The 16270-nt window shown below is 38.3% G+C and overlaps 1 protein-coding gene and 1 long non-coding RNA gene across 2 annotated transcripts in view; one reads left to right on the plus strand and one right to left on the minus strand.

Annotated features, from left to right (window-relative positions):
• The window catches only part of Celf2 (CUGBP Elav-like family member 2), a 778786-nt gene that overhangs the window by 33750 nt on the left and 728766 nt on the right, over window positions 1-16270 (plus strand). The window lies entirely within an intron of this gene.
• Window positions 16167-16270, minus strand: part of LOC138806187 (uncharacterized) — a 37908-nt gene continuing 37804 nt past the window's right edge. Inside the window, exon 4 of the long non-coding RNA XR_011365731.1 lies at window positions 16167-16244. This is a non-coding gene — a long non-coding RNA (uncharacterized lncRNA). The remainder of the gene's footprint in view (window positions 16245-16270) is intronic.

A 16270-nucleotide genomic window follows, 5' to 3' on the forward strand; every position in this document is an offset into this window, starting at 1 on the left:
TGTATCCTTAAACAACTGGTTTTTCCCCATCTCCTCCACAAGTTATACTGACATCAAATATAGTGACAGCAGGGGTTATACTGTGGGGGAGGGACATACAAAGCAACAAAGAGATAATCTTATAAATGCGTTAGAAACACATGCATGAAAGAAAAAACATTAAAATACATATCTAAGGGCTCATTTTCCTGACATCACCATTATCTGACCTTTTCCGCTTGACTCATACATATACTAGATATTGCAAATAAGGGAAACCATGGGACCTATGTTTCTTTGGGCCTGGCTTACTTCACTTAATATAATTTTTTCCAAGTTTTTCCATTTCCTAACAAATGGGGCAATGTCATTCTTTCTGATGGAGGCATAGAATTCCATTGTGTATATATACCACATTTTCTTGATCCATTCATCTACTGAGGGGCATCTGGGTTGGTTCCATATCTTAGCTATGGTAAATAATGCTGCAATAAACATAGTTGTGCTGGTAGCTTTAGTGTGGTCTTGTTTGTAAACATTTGGGTAAATGCCCAACAGTGGGATTTCTGGGTCATAGGGGAGTTCTATGTGAAGTCTTTTGAGGAACCTCCATACTGCTTTCCAAAGTGGTTGAACAAGTTTACATTCCCACCAACAATGAAGTAAGGTTCCTTTCTGTCCATATCCCCTCCAGCATCTGTTGTTGTTAGAGTTCTTGATTTTTGCCATTCTAACTGGAGTGAGGTGGTATCTCAATGTTGTTTTGATTTGCATTTCTTTTATGGCTAGGGATGTTGAACATTTCTTCATGTGTCTATTGGCCATCCTTCTTTCTTCTTCAGAGAAGTTTCTCTTTAAGTCTTTCGCCCACTTATTTATTGGGCAGTTGTTTCTTTGAGGATTTGTTGTTGGGGGTTTAATTTTTTGAGTTCCAAGTATATTTTAGATATGAGACCCTTGTCCGTTGTATGGCTAGTAAAGATCTTCTCCCAATCCGTGGGCTTTCTATTGATCTTGCTAGCTATGTCATTTGCCCTGCAGAAGCTCTGCAACTTTATGCAATCCCATTTGTCCAACCTTTCTTTGATTTGTTGTGTTTCCGGGTCTCTATTCAGAAAATTTCGGCCTGAGCCAAGGAGACCTAGGGTTTCTCCTATTCCATCCTGTAATGTTTTCAGAGTGTCTGCTTTGAGTTCAAGGTCTTTGATCCATTTGGAGTTGATTCTGGTGCAGGGTGATATATAAGGATCTAGCTTTAGTTTTCTACATGTAGTTAACCAATTTTGCCAGCACCATTTACTGAAGAGGCTGTCTTTCTTCCATTCTATTGTTTTAACTCCCTTATCGAAGATTAGATGGCGATAGATCTGTGGGTTCATTTCTGGGTTTTCAATTCTATTCCATTGGTCCTGAGGTCTGTTCTTATGCCAATACCAAGCTGTTTTGATTACTATGGCTTTATAGTAGAGTTTGAAATTTGGTATTGATATTCCTCCAGCAGTGTTCTTTCCATTGAGGAGCGTTTTTGCTATTCGGGGTCTTTTATAGAACCCCATGATAAGGTGAGGAACATGTACTATTGTATTGGAACTCTCTTTTTATAACCTACAAGGCATTCCAAAGTTAATGACTATTTAAGAGATTCTGCAGTGAGGCAGTGCGGTGATGTGTTTGCTTAGTAGTGAGGAGTAGCAGTTTAAGTTGTGGCAGGGAATGCTGAAGGCCGGGATGAGAGGAGAGGGGAATCTGGTGCATGTCTATCATTTCAGCTACATGGGGGGTATAGACAAGAAGGATCAAGGTCTGAGGCTAGTCCAAACCAGATAGATATAGAGATATAGAGATATACAGTATCTCTATATCTCTATATCTATACATCTCTATATATCTATATATAGATTCTTCCAGGTTGTGGCTTGTGTCAATAGTTCCTTACTTTAAAAAAAATTGCTGATTAGTATTCCACGGTATGGATGTACCATGTTTTGTTTAACCATTCACCCACTGACCAATATCTGAGTTGTTTCAAGTTTGGGATCATCGTAAATAAAGCCACCATCAACATTCTGGCACAGGTTTTTGCAAAACTGTAGTCTTCATTTCTCTGGAACCAATTCTCAGTGGTGCAATTTCTAGGTCACAGAACATTCACATGTTACATGTTCTTAAGGAACACCCTAACTACATTGCAGACTACTTGCATTATGTCATAGGCTGGGAATCGTACCAGTAATTCACTCTCCTTGCCTTGGTCTCAGCCTTTGGATTAGTCTATTTTCTGTTGACTCATAAGTATGTGGTGATAATGTTTTATGGTTTTAATTTGCCTTTTACCACTGGCTAAACTTCTCATGTGTTTGTTTGGTATCCGTTTTCTCCTATGTTTTCTCTCAAACATGTTTATAGCCTGATGGATTGCATTGAAGCCTATGGTCTATTTTGACTTAGTTTTTATATGTAGTATGAGACTTAGGTCAAGATTTGTTGCCTATGAATGTCATTCCATTGTCATTCAATTAGTCACATTCAGTTTGTTGAAAAGGCCACCTTTGACTGGATGCCAGTAGCTTCCCCTATAATCCTAACTACTCAGGAGGCTGAAAACCTAAAATCACAATTCTAAGCTAGCTCAGGCAAACAAATTCAAAACACATCATCTCTAATCAATTAGGAAAACAAGAACAAGCAGAAATGGCGGTGGGGCTCAAGCCCTAGTGCTCAAGCTTTGAGCACCAAAGCTGAGCCACTATATATAAGGCCCTGAGTTCAGTCAAAAAGAAAATAAGTAACTACCTTTTCTCTACTGAATATTTCTGCATCATTCTCAAAAATCAGCCGGGCATCTTTGTGCATATCTGATCTAGGATTTCTCTTTTGTCCCAGTGGTCTATATGTGTGGTCTTCTGCTAATATAGTGCTGTCCTCAGCTCTGTAGCTTTGCAGAAGTCCTGTTTTTCCACTGGAATGTTTTGTACCACTAGCTTATTATTTTACAGAACTATTATGGATACATTAGGATTTTTTAACCTCTCCTCATGTTATTGAAACAATATTGTTTATATCTATAAAAATAACCTACCTGGGATTTTTTATAAGAATTCCAGGGGGCTGGGAAGGTGGCTCAGTGGTAGAGTGCTTGCCTTGCATGCACGAGGCCCTGGGTTCAATTCCTCAGCACCACATAAGCAGAAAAAGCCAGAAGTGGTGCTGTGGCTCAAGTGGTAGAGTGCTAGCCTGGAGCTGAAGAGCTGAGGCACAACGCCCAGGCCCAGAGTTCAGGCCCCACCACCGGCAAAAAAAAAAAAAAAAAAAAAAAAAAATCCATTAAACTGATATATCAACTTTTGGGAAATGGACATTTATCCATTTAAACATGATATTTAAGCATGCTATGTTTAAACATGCTATGTTTCTCTGTTGCCTGAGATCTTCTATGAATTGCATTACCCAGTTTAGCATGTAAATCTTACATATTTTCATTACTATGTATTCAAGTACTTAAAAGTTTTTTTGCAATTGAAAATGGTATTTTAAACTTTGGGTTTCTTTGTATATAACTAATATATACAAAGATAATTGGCTTTCTACGTTTGCACTGCATTTTGTACTTTTGCTAAACTCACTAGCTCTAGTCCTTTGTAGACCTTTAAGGTTTTGTACATAGACATCACACTGTCCACAAAGCAGGCACTTTTGTGTTTTGTTTTGTTTTTTCATTCTGATCTATATGGCCCTATTTCATTTTCTTGCCTTAATGAACTGGCTGAAACTTCCCACACCGCACTGAAAATGGTGAGAGCACAGTTCTGTGTTATTTTTCATCTCAGGAGGAAAGCATTTGGTCTTTTGTGGTTCAGAATAATGTTTGCTGTGTGTCTGGTGTGGTTGGTTTTTATTTGTAATTATTCTCTAAGAAAAACTAATTGCCCTCTGTTCCTATTTTTCTGAGAGTTTCTTTAGCATAAATGATTGGCAAATGCTACTTCTGCATCAATTAATATTGGTTTTTTTCCTCTTTTGGTAGCCAATAAGGTGATTGATATTCAAATATTAAGTAGATTAGGAATCCTTGAAATAAACTCTGATTTGTTGGTCTGTATGCATAATATGTGTGTCTGTCTGTGCACACACACACACACACACACACACACACACACACACATATATATGTATATATATATATATATATAGCTCTTTTATGTTTGCTAATTTTAACGTTATCTGTGTCTGTATACACACACACATATAGATATGTGTGTGTGTATATATAGCTCACTTATGTTTGCTAATTTTAATGTTATCTGTGTCTGTATTCATGAGACATATTGATTTGCAATTTTATTGTTTGTACCTGTCTGGCTTTTATATCATGATATTATTGGCTTTATAAATAAAACAGTGAAGCTATTGTTTCATAGGTTTTAGAAGATCATATAGAACTAATATTAATTGACTATTAGCTATTTGTTTATGGTATCAGATTCCCATAATCTCTGAAGAAACAATGGAGATGGAGCATATCTCTTAAGAGTTTTTAAATTATGAATTTCTTTCCTTAATAACTACAAGATTGTTCAAACTGCTGATTTCATATTGAATGAATTGAGCTCATCTGCATTTTTTGAGGAAAGTGTCCATTTTATCTACAATGTCAAATGTAGGTGTGTAAAGTTATTTCTTACATTTTCTTATTTCTTTAGAATTCCATTTTGGTTTTCCTATAGTGCCTTTTCTTTTAATTTGTTTTTTATTATCAATGCAACCTGTCAGTTTATAAGGACAATGTGCCTTCATCCATGTCACTCTTACTGAATGTTCAGTTGCACTCTGTATAGTACTTATAGTGGTGGCTCTAGGTATTGCATTATGCATGCATATCTAAATCTTACTAGTGTCATTTTACCAGTTTGAGGAAGTATAGAAGTCTTTTGTTCATGTACCACATCCCTGCTTGCAATATAATTGTCCTAGGTATTTTCTCTACATTCATTCAAAATTACATACAACAGAGTCATAATTTTTTACTTTAATTCTCAAACATAATTTAGAAAGTTTAAGTCTATTGCAATGATTCTATTTTGCTCAATGGACCCTTTTCCTTCTTTATATTCTAATTTATTTTCTCTTTAGAAAATTTCCTGTAACCATTCTTTAAGGTAGATTTGCTTCTGACAAATTATCTTAGTTTTTCTCCAATGAAGTAGTCTTATTTCCCCTTTCATTCCTGAAGGATGTTTTCGCTGGATATAGGATTCTTGCTGACAGTTATTTTCTCTCAGCATCTGAAAAATGTTTTGCCACTTCCTTCCAACTCCCATGGTTTTTGATGAGAAATCCACTGTCATTCTAATTGCTTCCCCTATAGGTAAAGTTTCACTTTTCTCTGGCAGTTTATGAGCCATTTTATTTATCTTTGGTTTTCAGATGTTCAATTAGCACATTCTGGCTTATCATTCTTAGGGTTTAGTCAGTAGATGTATGTCTCTTAGCTAATTTGGGGCATTTTTCCCACCATTATTTATTTGCATATGTTTTTCAGCATTTGCCTTCATTTTCCTCCCCATCTGGTACTCAACTGATCTATTGTAAGTCTCTAAACTTTAGCACTTCTATTTTGTTTGTTGTCACCCATCTATTCCTCTTTATCATTAAGGCTTGATACTTTCTGTCCTGTATTTCTTTCCCATGTCTTCTATATTGTCCTGTTGAAACCACCTATGGAGTTTTTGTTTGGGTTATTATGTTTTTCAATTCTAAATTTTCTCATTCAGTTCTTCTCCATATCTTCTCTTCACTTTCTGAGGCTTTCTTCTTTTGTTTTTCATTCATTTAAAGATTGTTTGAAGTTTCTTATTGAAATATTTTTGTCAATATGGTTCTTAAAAAGTTTGGCAGATAAATCCCATATTTCTGCCATCAAATATTGGCATCTATTGTATTGTTTACTAATTCAATTTGAGATCTTCCTAATTCTTTGTATAATTATTTTCTTCTTGAAGCCCATATCTTTATTTTATTATATTTTTTTAATTTTTTATTTTTTTGTCAGTCGTGGGGCTTGAACTCTGGGCTTGGGCACTGTCCCTCAGCTCTTCAGCTCAAGGCGAGCGCTCTACCACTTGAGTTATAGCACCACTTCCAGTTTTTTGGTGATTTATTGGAGATAAGAGTCTCACAGTCTTTCCTGCCTGGGCTGGCTTTGAACTGTGATCCTCAGATCTCAGCCTCCTGAGTAGCTAGGATTACAGGCGTGAGCCACCAGCGCCCAGCTATTGTAGCCCATATATTTTTGTCTCATTAAGGCACTCTAAACTGTAATCACTTTTTGTTTTAGCAGGCTTCCCTGTCACCACCATAGCAAAGGATTGGCAAACAGGTGTACACTTAGGCAGAAAAATTCTGTGTCCTCTATACAGCTCCCTCTCACATAGAAGGGTGGCCCTCTTCTACTGCTGTGTACAACTAGAGTTATAAATTCCTAGATGAGGTCCACTGAGTACTATTGAAATCATAGAATAATTCTTCTGTTTCTTTTTAAAATTTTTAAATTTTATTGTAAAGATACTGTACAGAGGGGTTACAGTTACATGAGTAAGATAATGAGTACACTTCTTGTCCAGCACTGTTACCTCGTCCTTTCTCTCTGCCTATTCCTTCTCTCTCCCACTTCCCCCTGCTCAAGTTGTAAAGTTCGTTTCTAACATAGTGTCTTGTATCATGGTTGCAATGGGTCACCCTGTGTCCTTGTTTCAGCATTTTGTCATTCCCCTACCCCTCTCCAAATTAAGTAAATGTATATACAAGATACAGAATACCAAAATCAAGTACAGTGACAACAGGGGATATACCATAGGAGGAAGAATATACAAAAGAAACAGAAAAATATCATATAGTACATTAAAAACAACAACCACAAAGAAAAACCTCTGTGTCCATATCTTGAGGTTCATTTCACTTAGCTTCATCTTATATGGTCATATATACATAGCTTTTGAGCTTTTCTTCTAATCTGATAAGATTATCCTAGATGTATACCAATTATTGCAAATAAGGGACACCATGGGACCTATGTTTCTTTGGGTCCAGCTTACTTCACTTAATATAATTTTTTCCAAGTCTTTCCATTTCCTAACAAATGGGGTGTTGGTCATCGTTCTTTCTGATGGAGGCATAGAATTCCATTATATATATATATGCCACATTTTCTATATCCATTCATTTACTGAGGGGCATCTGGGTTGGTTCCATATCTTAGCTATGGTGAATAATGCTGCGATAAACATAGTTGTGCTGATAGCTTTAGTATGGTCTTGTTTGTAATCGTTTGGGTAAATGCCCAGAAGTGGGATTGCTGGGTCATATGGGAACTCTATGTGTAGTCTTTTGAGGAACCTCCATACTGCTTTCCCGAGTGGTTGAGCAAGTTTATACTTCTACCAGCAGTGTGGTAGTGTTCGTCTGTGTTTATTTTTTTAATTAAAAAATGTTTTTATTATCTTTAAGTAGGTATACAGTGAAGTCACCATTCACCAAAGCAGTTTATGAATACAGTGCATCCTGATCAATGTCACCCCTTTCAACATTCTCACCCACCCCTCCAAACACACCCCTTACCCTTGCTTATCTTAATTTTTTTAGGTTGTGTTTTGAATTTAACAAAGCAGTTTATGTGTACCCTGAATCTTGTTCCACGTCACCACTTTAACATCATCACCCCCTTCAACCCACCTCTTCCCTTACATTTCTCAATTCTGTGGTATATACAGTGGATTCTTACCTGCCTTCTCTGCCTTCTCCTTCATTCTTCTACCCCTCTATTCTTGGCTCCACCCATTTCCATGTATTCATTTTGTTGGGCTTTGACTTACTCTTTTTTAAAGAATTATACAATTTCTGCTGTCCCTGGTCTATGACACTTCAGTTTCTTCATCCGTAACCCCTTGCTTGCCATCAAATATGTTTACTTGAAGATTTACAGGCACATTCTAGCTACCACAAATGAGAAAAACCATGTAACCTATGTTTCTCTGGGTTTGACTTATTTCACTTACTTAATATAATTTTTTCCAAGTCTTTATATTTCCTTACAAATGGTATAATATCATTCTTTCTGATGAATCAGTAGAATTCCATTGTGCATATATACCACATTTTCTTTCCTAGAACTCTAGATAGAATAGAGAACAGATTTCTGGTTTTAGATTTTGTGAGAGTTGAGTATGGTGTTTTGTTTTGTTAATTTGCTATTGGCATTTACGGATTAACCAAGTTTTTCAAATACAAATATGGGGAAAGAAAGAAAGAGAGAGAGATAAAAATCCAGGGAAATTATCTCTTATCCTCACATCTCAGATCCTGTAGATGATCTATATTCTTCCCTCCACTTTTCAGTCTTCTTATATTTGTTCCATATGCCATTTTCAGAAATTTGATTTGTAGCTAGGAGGAGATACATATACCAACTCTATCTTCCCAAAAGCTAAAATCAATATTTACTTATTTTGAAAAAAATTATATTTTATTTACCAGTCAATTATTACATCTCCTGGGAGAATGAAATCAAGAAAAAACATCAGGCAACGCTTGTCCATTTAATAGTTTTTCACTCTTAGGCCTCATGGTAGTTTTACTTCTCACTCCATTTTCATCAAATCCTCAGGATGTTCCTATTGCATGTGCCTACATGTGTGTACATGGGTCTCTTGGATGATAAATAATCCCAATTTGGGGCTGAGAATGTGGCTTAGTGGTAGAGTGCTTGCCTAGCATGTGTGTGGCCTTGGGTCTGGTTCCTTGGAACCACATAAACAAAAAATAAATAGGTAAAAAAATAATAATCTTAATTTGTCCTGAATATGTAGATACACAGGACAATATATCCAGCTGTTTGGGGAATAACTATAGGGACAGATACCAAAAAGCCTAGCATTAAATTTTTTCAAATATGATTAAAATATTTACTCCAAAATCCTCAGTATTATTTTTTTGTCAGTCATGGGTCTTGAACTCTGGGCCTGGGCACTGTCCCTCAGCTCTTGCAGCTCAAGGCGAGCGCTCTACCACTTGAGCCACAGCACCACTTCCAGTTTTCTGGTGGTTTATTGGAGATAAGAGTCTCATGGACTTTCCTGTCTCATGACTTTCCTCTGATCTCAGCCTCCTGAGTAGCTGGGATTACAAGCCTGAGCCACCGACGCCTGGCCTCAGTATATTTTAATTCTATAGCATCTATCATACATAACCTTTCCCCTCCCTACTCATTCCTTTACCCATCCCGGTTTCTATTGAGGAACAAAAGAGGCTCCAGAACACATCTGGATTTCACATGATGGAGCATAAGATCTAAACCTGGACTCTGGAAGAGAGCACTAACAGTACAGTTATCACTACTGTGCCAGTCGACGCTCTGTATGCGTTAAATCTGTAGCAGAGACCCAGGTGTTGTGTGAACCAGGTGATGGAGTGGTAGAGTGGTTGTGAGCCAGAGGATTGGCCAGGGGCCGATTCATTTCTTTGTTCTAGCTGTTCCTCCAGTTTTTGGCTCTTTAACATAACATTCAAATGAGCCCTTGTCTTTCTTTTCCCCTTTTCAGTAACCCAGCTCTTGCTACTTCCTGCCTCTCAACTGAGAAGGTGAAAGGCAACATCTAAGCGTCACACATAAACATCTGTAAATACTACAGGGAAAACTAAACTTTGAGAAGCAAAATATCTGCCAGCTCTTCCCTGATACCTCCAACAATCTAGAGTGATTATGTTTTATTTTTCCTTCCAAGCCACACTGTTCATTGTAAAGTCACAACGTACCCTCTTCCATTCCCCTACTCACTCCTGTGCAGAAGGCACTCATGAAAACCATTTGGAGAAATGTATGAGCCAGACCTTGTAAGTCTATAGGACACACTTCATAGTTACTGAGATGAAAGAGAATGAGCATCCATTCCACCATCTTGAACCAACCCCTGTCCCTGCCGTGACACTCTATTTAGAATAGTTTAGAAGAGATACAGGGCCTTCTGGTCATCATTTGGAGAATTTTAACTCGTAAGAATGGATTAGATAATATGAATGAAACAAGCTGGGGAACATGAATAAAGTCTAGTTCATTGTACCATCAGATGAGGCAAATCTGCCAAGTCTCCACAGGGCAGATGTCAATGCAAAAAAAGAAACAAAATACAAGAGAGCTGGAAGCTCACAGAGGACATTGAGTGCCTTAGCTGACCAGTGCTACCTCACAGGGAGAGAAGAAAAGGAAGAAGTTGGAAATTAATGGTTGACTGAATGACACAGAGGAAGTATTGAAGAGGAGGGCCTGTGACACAGGTGAAGGATTCTTCTGAAGGTATTTGAATTCAGCCTGTCCCTATTCCAATGTATAAACATGTATAAATAGGGCTTTCTCAAACAGGACTTTGTTTGAGGATGGGGGGTGTGAAGGGGGGAATGGTAAAAGAGAGAGTCATTCTACACTTTAGTACATTCTTAAGAAATCAGGGCTAATCTTTGATATTGAAAGCCTTCAAAGTTAGCCAGAGTTTAAATGTGTTGAGCCTTGCTCCAGAACTAGCCCCTAATTTCATCTACAGCTTTCTGAATCAATAACAGATAAGTGATGCTATAAAAATGTACAAACTAGATTTCCGTCATATTTGCCTGTGCTTATTGTGTTACACAAAGCACAAGGGAAAAGAACACTTGCGAAACAATAAAGCGAATAAACCCAGACAACCTGGGAATAAAAAAAATCTAAAACTTGAACTGGTCCAAACTGGAATCTCTAGGAGGTGTCTGTGTTGTCTCACACAGACAAATCAAAAATTCATGTGCCTTGCAAGAGGCAGCCAAATTGTGCATCCTGCCTCCAGCAGATAAGCCTTTGTGATCATGCAAGGCTGTCCAGCAGGTAAAAGAAACACCACTGACCCCACTGAGCAACCCCGCAATCCGACTTGAACACAAAAATACCAGATGGATTGAAAGTGACAGACCTAATAAGCAACTTCCAGAATCTGCATGAACCTAATTGCACAAAATCCTTAGTGCAGCTGCTTCTATTTGCTTCCTCAAATCCTTAAGCCAAACAACCTAGATCAGAGGATTGCCACATGCTCTTGAACTGCCCAAGCCATCTTAAATGTACTGTCAGATTTATCTGAACCCTGTTTCCAATTAGGGATTATTAAAGTTTCCAGTGTCCTGAAGAGAGTATATAAGTTAGGGGGAGTTGTTATGTTTATGTGCTTTATGTCTCACATTTTCAATACTTCCCTTACCCCAATTTCTTAAAAGAAACAGATACCTATTTTCATTAAACAAATCATAACATTTGAATGTCTTAAACTCCAAGATGGCTACATAGTTGCATAAAACCTAATATATACTTTTACGGAGAAATCTGTAGATCTTCAGGATGAGGGATACTCAGGGATTTTAGGCTCTGTTTAGCTTTATTCTCCCACTGTTTTGCCTGCAGGCTTAATTTCCTCTTTGCAAATAAAGTCATGTACTGGCTGTAATGAAATGAAGAGGATTAGAGATCACTGTCTTCTTGGAAAACCTTGTCCTCGTTGCCTAGCTCTGTCATGTCTGCTTGTGACATTTGCTATAGACTGAGTTTCTGTGTCCCCCTCCCAAAACAGATGTTGAAATTCTAACCCTCGATCTATTGGTAATGAGAAATGGGGAGGTGACTGGGTCATGAGGATAGAATTCTCATAAATGGTCACAGGTCCTAACAAAATAACACAGACAACTCTGGGTTCTTCCTATTCTGTAAAGAGAAGATATAGTGAGAAAATGGCCATCAGTTAGACAAGAATCCAGCCCTCCTCAGACAACAAATTAGCCAGGATCTGAAGCTTGGCCTTCCAGATTCCAGGACTATGAAGTATAAATTTATCTTGTCTATCAGCCTCCATGTCTATCGTGTATTTGTGATTGAAAAACAAACAGATCAAGGCAGTATTATACTAAACAGAATGATTCCCAGGTTTCCTTCCCCATTCCCAGCCCTTCCCAAACCCACTTCACTCTAGAGAATAATTCCAGACCTCATTGCTATTCTTTATCGAAGAGGCCCTTGGGATTCATTATAAATCCTGCAGCAGCAGGGCTTAAGCTCTGCTGCTATCTCAGAAATCTAGAACAATGATCCCTATAGTCCCATTAAGGAAAAAAAAACCCACAATGTCTTGAGAATGGATTCCTAGAGAAATCAAAGCATTAGATGCTGTTTTCAATTTCCTCAGCCAAACATTGAGTTAAGAGCAGGAGGAATGGGAGTGGGGACCAGAGACCCTGCATCAGTCTTGACAATGAATATGATTCGTGTAACCAAAGTCAAGTATCTGCAAAGACATTGCTACTGGCCTGGGGATGCCATCTGTTCTTGCCTGTGAGTGATGCTAACTCCTTTCCTAGGAACAAACTCATACCTGCTTGAACCACAATTGCCCTTAATATGAATCAAGGCATCTTTCTTGGTTGCAGCTTCATTTTTGTGAGGATACTTCGAGATGTTCATTTCATCATGATGCTCATTTCTATATTCACAAACCTAAGTGCTATTATCCTGAATGAAGATGAGATACTTCTACTGATGAGAAATCAGCTTTAATAGTTGATTCAGAATGTCAGTGACTTCAAGCCCCTTGTGGAACTAGCTACCTAGTTAAAGAAGCTTTGGGGCTGGGAAGGTGGCTCAGTGGTAGAGCGCTTGCCTTGCATGCCTAAGGCCCTGGGTTTGATTCCTCAGCACCACATAAGCAAAAAAAAAGCTGGAAATGGCGCTGTGGCTCAAATGGTAGAGCACTAGCCTTGAGTTGAAGAGCTGAGGGACAGCACCCAAGCCCAGAGTTCAGGCCCCATGCCTGGACCCCCCCCCAAAAAATAAGAAGCTTTGAACTGTACTTATTTTAGGTTGTCATATTTATGTGACCCTGTTGAGTAAATCAAAGCCAGAGAAGCATAGGAATGAAAGAATAGAGAATGCCAGACACTGGTAGCATTCTGTATATAGTAGTTTTGCCTTTAAAAAGTTTATCTTCCTCTAGATGACATTTTATCAGATGTAGTCATTTATTCATTCATTCATCTATCAAATACTTATTGACACTGACAAAGTGTCAGGTTGTGTTCTTGTCACTGGGGTTATAGTGAACGAACAAAAATGTGTAAAATCTCTGTTCTCTTGGGGTTTTTAATCAAATAGCAGTACCAGAGAACAAGCAAATACATAAATAATGAATTGTCTGACAGTGGCAAGTCTTATGAAGAAAATATAGTGGTTAAAAAAAAGAGAGGGAGTTTTAGGAAGAATATTGTTAATAATGTCTAAAAAGGTGATAACTGAGCAGAGATATGAATATAAAAGGCATGATCCATGCAAAGGTCTGGGATGAGAGCCATTGAAATAGAAGGAATAACATACCCAAAAGGCTTGATAGGAGAGTAAGTCAGGCATGTTCCCAGAATAGAAAGGCCAGCCTGTTGGGAGATGAGCTCCGAGGGTGGTGGTGACACAATGTACAAGCCTCCATAGCCTGCATGCTAGTTTGGATTCGATTCTACACAATGTACATGGGAAGCAAAACAAGGATAGTGGACGCAGGAGCCATTTATGAATACGTGGCTTTGACTGCTGTTTGAAGAACAGGCTGTAAAAAAGGAAAAGCAGCAGAAAAAAAAAAAAGAACTATGACAATGATGTCAACTCAGGATTCAAAACACATGGGGTCTTTCAGGTGGGAAGCAGGGAAGTACCATGGGTGCCAACACAGTCTCTACAGCTGACCTCTTGAGAAAGAGTGCCAGTTCTTCCTTGAGACCTTGGGTAAGTTATTTCAGCTAGCTATGCTTCTGCTTCCTCAACTACAAAACATAAATATAATATCACCTTCTTCAAGGGTTGAAATAATCAGGTGAGTGACTCTAAGTAAAACATTTGGAGCTGTCCATGATACACCAGGAGCACAGTTCTGGCTTGCTTTATGGAAGCTTATTATTTGCATGCACGATTCCTCTTTTTCAACTTACTTTAAAATTGTAGGAAATGTGTGGGTTTTTTTTTTCTTCTCACTGGCTCAAGAACCAAATGTCCAACCTTCAATGGCTATCTATTGAAATGAAGTTGACCAGATGTCAAGAGCAGGATAGTCCTGAAGGATTATGGGAACCAGGTGGAGTTACTCTCTCTACTCTGGTTAGTCATTGTTGTTGTTTTCGTTGCTGTGTTTGTTAACCGAGGTATCAATGACACAAGAAGTTTAAGAGGTTTCAGTACTTCCATAACTTGACAATAGAAAAAAAATGGCTTCTCTACTAACAACCAATGCACCAATGAGATCTAGCTCATTAAGAGAAGTTTCATGTAGGTATTTGGGAGCATTCTTAACAGAATCAACTAAATTCATTGTGGCATCTTCTGTTTTGGAAATCTTGCCCCTCTGATTAAGGAGCTTTTCAGCTCCTTTTTTGGATTTCTTTTGGCATTAGAAGGTTGAAAGATGAGCTATTAGTCTTGGTGGGTGGGTAAAACAATACTTTAGCCACCATTCCAGGCTTAAAAGAAATACTCTTGTGATGATTTTTACCTCTCTCTGCTGCCTAAGCTCCAGGTCCCACAATTCAGTGATTCGTCTCACATCATAAAAAGGTGTGAAGGTGGTTGTTTTCTGGGAAAATGTAGGTTCTTCAAACCATCCACTCTTCCCTTTATAGTCCTTCCTTAGTTGTGTGCAATGACTACAACCACTATCAGTGAAGGATTCAAGTTAGGCATTAAAACAAGCAAAATTCGACATCCTTTCCTCATATATAGGGCATTGGATATTTTTCCCTATTTCTCCCCTCATGAATGTGCTGATATACTCAAGAAATCATGTCACCATATCAAATTTAGTAATCAAAGGATGAGACATCTGGTGATGTTATATCTGTACATCTGGTCTGGCTAGATCTTATTTGATGAAAGGGCAGCGTATCTTTTATCCTAATATGATCAATTTATTAAGATTAGATGATTTCCTTCTTTTACTTTCTGTCAAAGCTTGTAAAAGAGGGAAACGAAGTCTATCAATCCAGAAGAACAATTGCTTTGCCCCAATTAAATAAAAATTCTCCTTCATTGTCCAACATAAAGTGTGAGAAAGAAAAAAATAGGAAGCCCAAAGTGAGATTAATAGGGAAACCTCATAATTGTTACCCTATGGCTTTAAGGTTTTTTTTTGATGTGGGACTGACCACACATAACAGAAAGTTCAAATTACAGAAAGAGCCAAGATGATCGTACCATTTATTTTTAAAAGGTGTCATAAATCTCTAGACCATGAAATGTTGAGTTTCTTTAAAGACTTTTTAACATTTACAAGTAAGAACTCTCAGGGTCTGCTTTCCCATAGGCCCAGCTGTGTTCTACATTCACTCCAGAGAAGGGACAAAATAATGTAACTGAGCAAAGCCTGGAATCCTTCTCTTCCCAGCAGATCTCATACCAGCCTTCCTCTATGCAAACACTCCTGATGGATGGATGACAGAGTCATTCCCGTTCTTTGTCAGGCACACAGAACTCCTGAAGGCTTTAGAAAGCGTTGTCTCTAGATCATCAGGGAACACATGGAAATATCAAGTTCTTCATTTCACATGCTCAAGAATGAGAGACATAACTCAGCTTGGAGTGGAGAAAAGGGAGAGATTTGTAGAAAGAATCAGCCCATGACTGTTGTCTCATTAAGTGGTCCTCAATGATCCATTTGTGGGGTTTGTTCTCACTGGCTTGGGCAAATCTACAACTGATCTACTGAGGGTAGATGATCCACTGGATCAAATGGGGCTTCAGCTCAGGCCCTGGGCACTGTCCCTGAGCCTCTCTGTGCTCAAGGCTAGTGCTCTACCACTTGAGCTACAGCACCACTTCCAGCTCTTTCTGTGTATGTGGTACTGAGGAATCAAACCCAGGGCTTCATGCATGCTAGTTAAGAACTCTACCACTGAGCCACCTTCCCAGTCCCAAATATTCCTTTTGTTATAAATTAATGGTTGTTGAGGAGCATGTTTGGGTCCAACATAATAGAAGTGAGGCCAAAGATACAGAACAATTACAGACATCATCCTTGCTAATGAGGAACTTACAGACAGATAGTACTTCTAGGAAGAAGCAAATCTGAAATCGCAGAATGTGATCAAGTCTTGAAAGCTTTGGGATCAGGAAATCTTCCTGTGGTACTGCTCTGAGCTCTATGAGAGAGCAAAACCTTAGGGGAGCCCTGGGAAAGAGAAGGATGAGGTTGTA

The sequence above is a fragment of the Dipodomys merriami genome, unplaced genomic scaffold (assembly GCF_024711535.1).
Source record: "Dipodomys merriami isolate MVZ:Mamm:240054 unplaced genomic scaffold, mDipMer1.0.p SCAF_4, whole genome shotgun sequence".
Classification (NCBI taxonomy): domain Eukaryota; kingdom Metazoa; phylum Chordata; class Mammalia; order Rodentia; family Heteromyidae; genus Dipodomys; species Dipodomys merriami.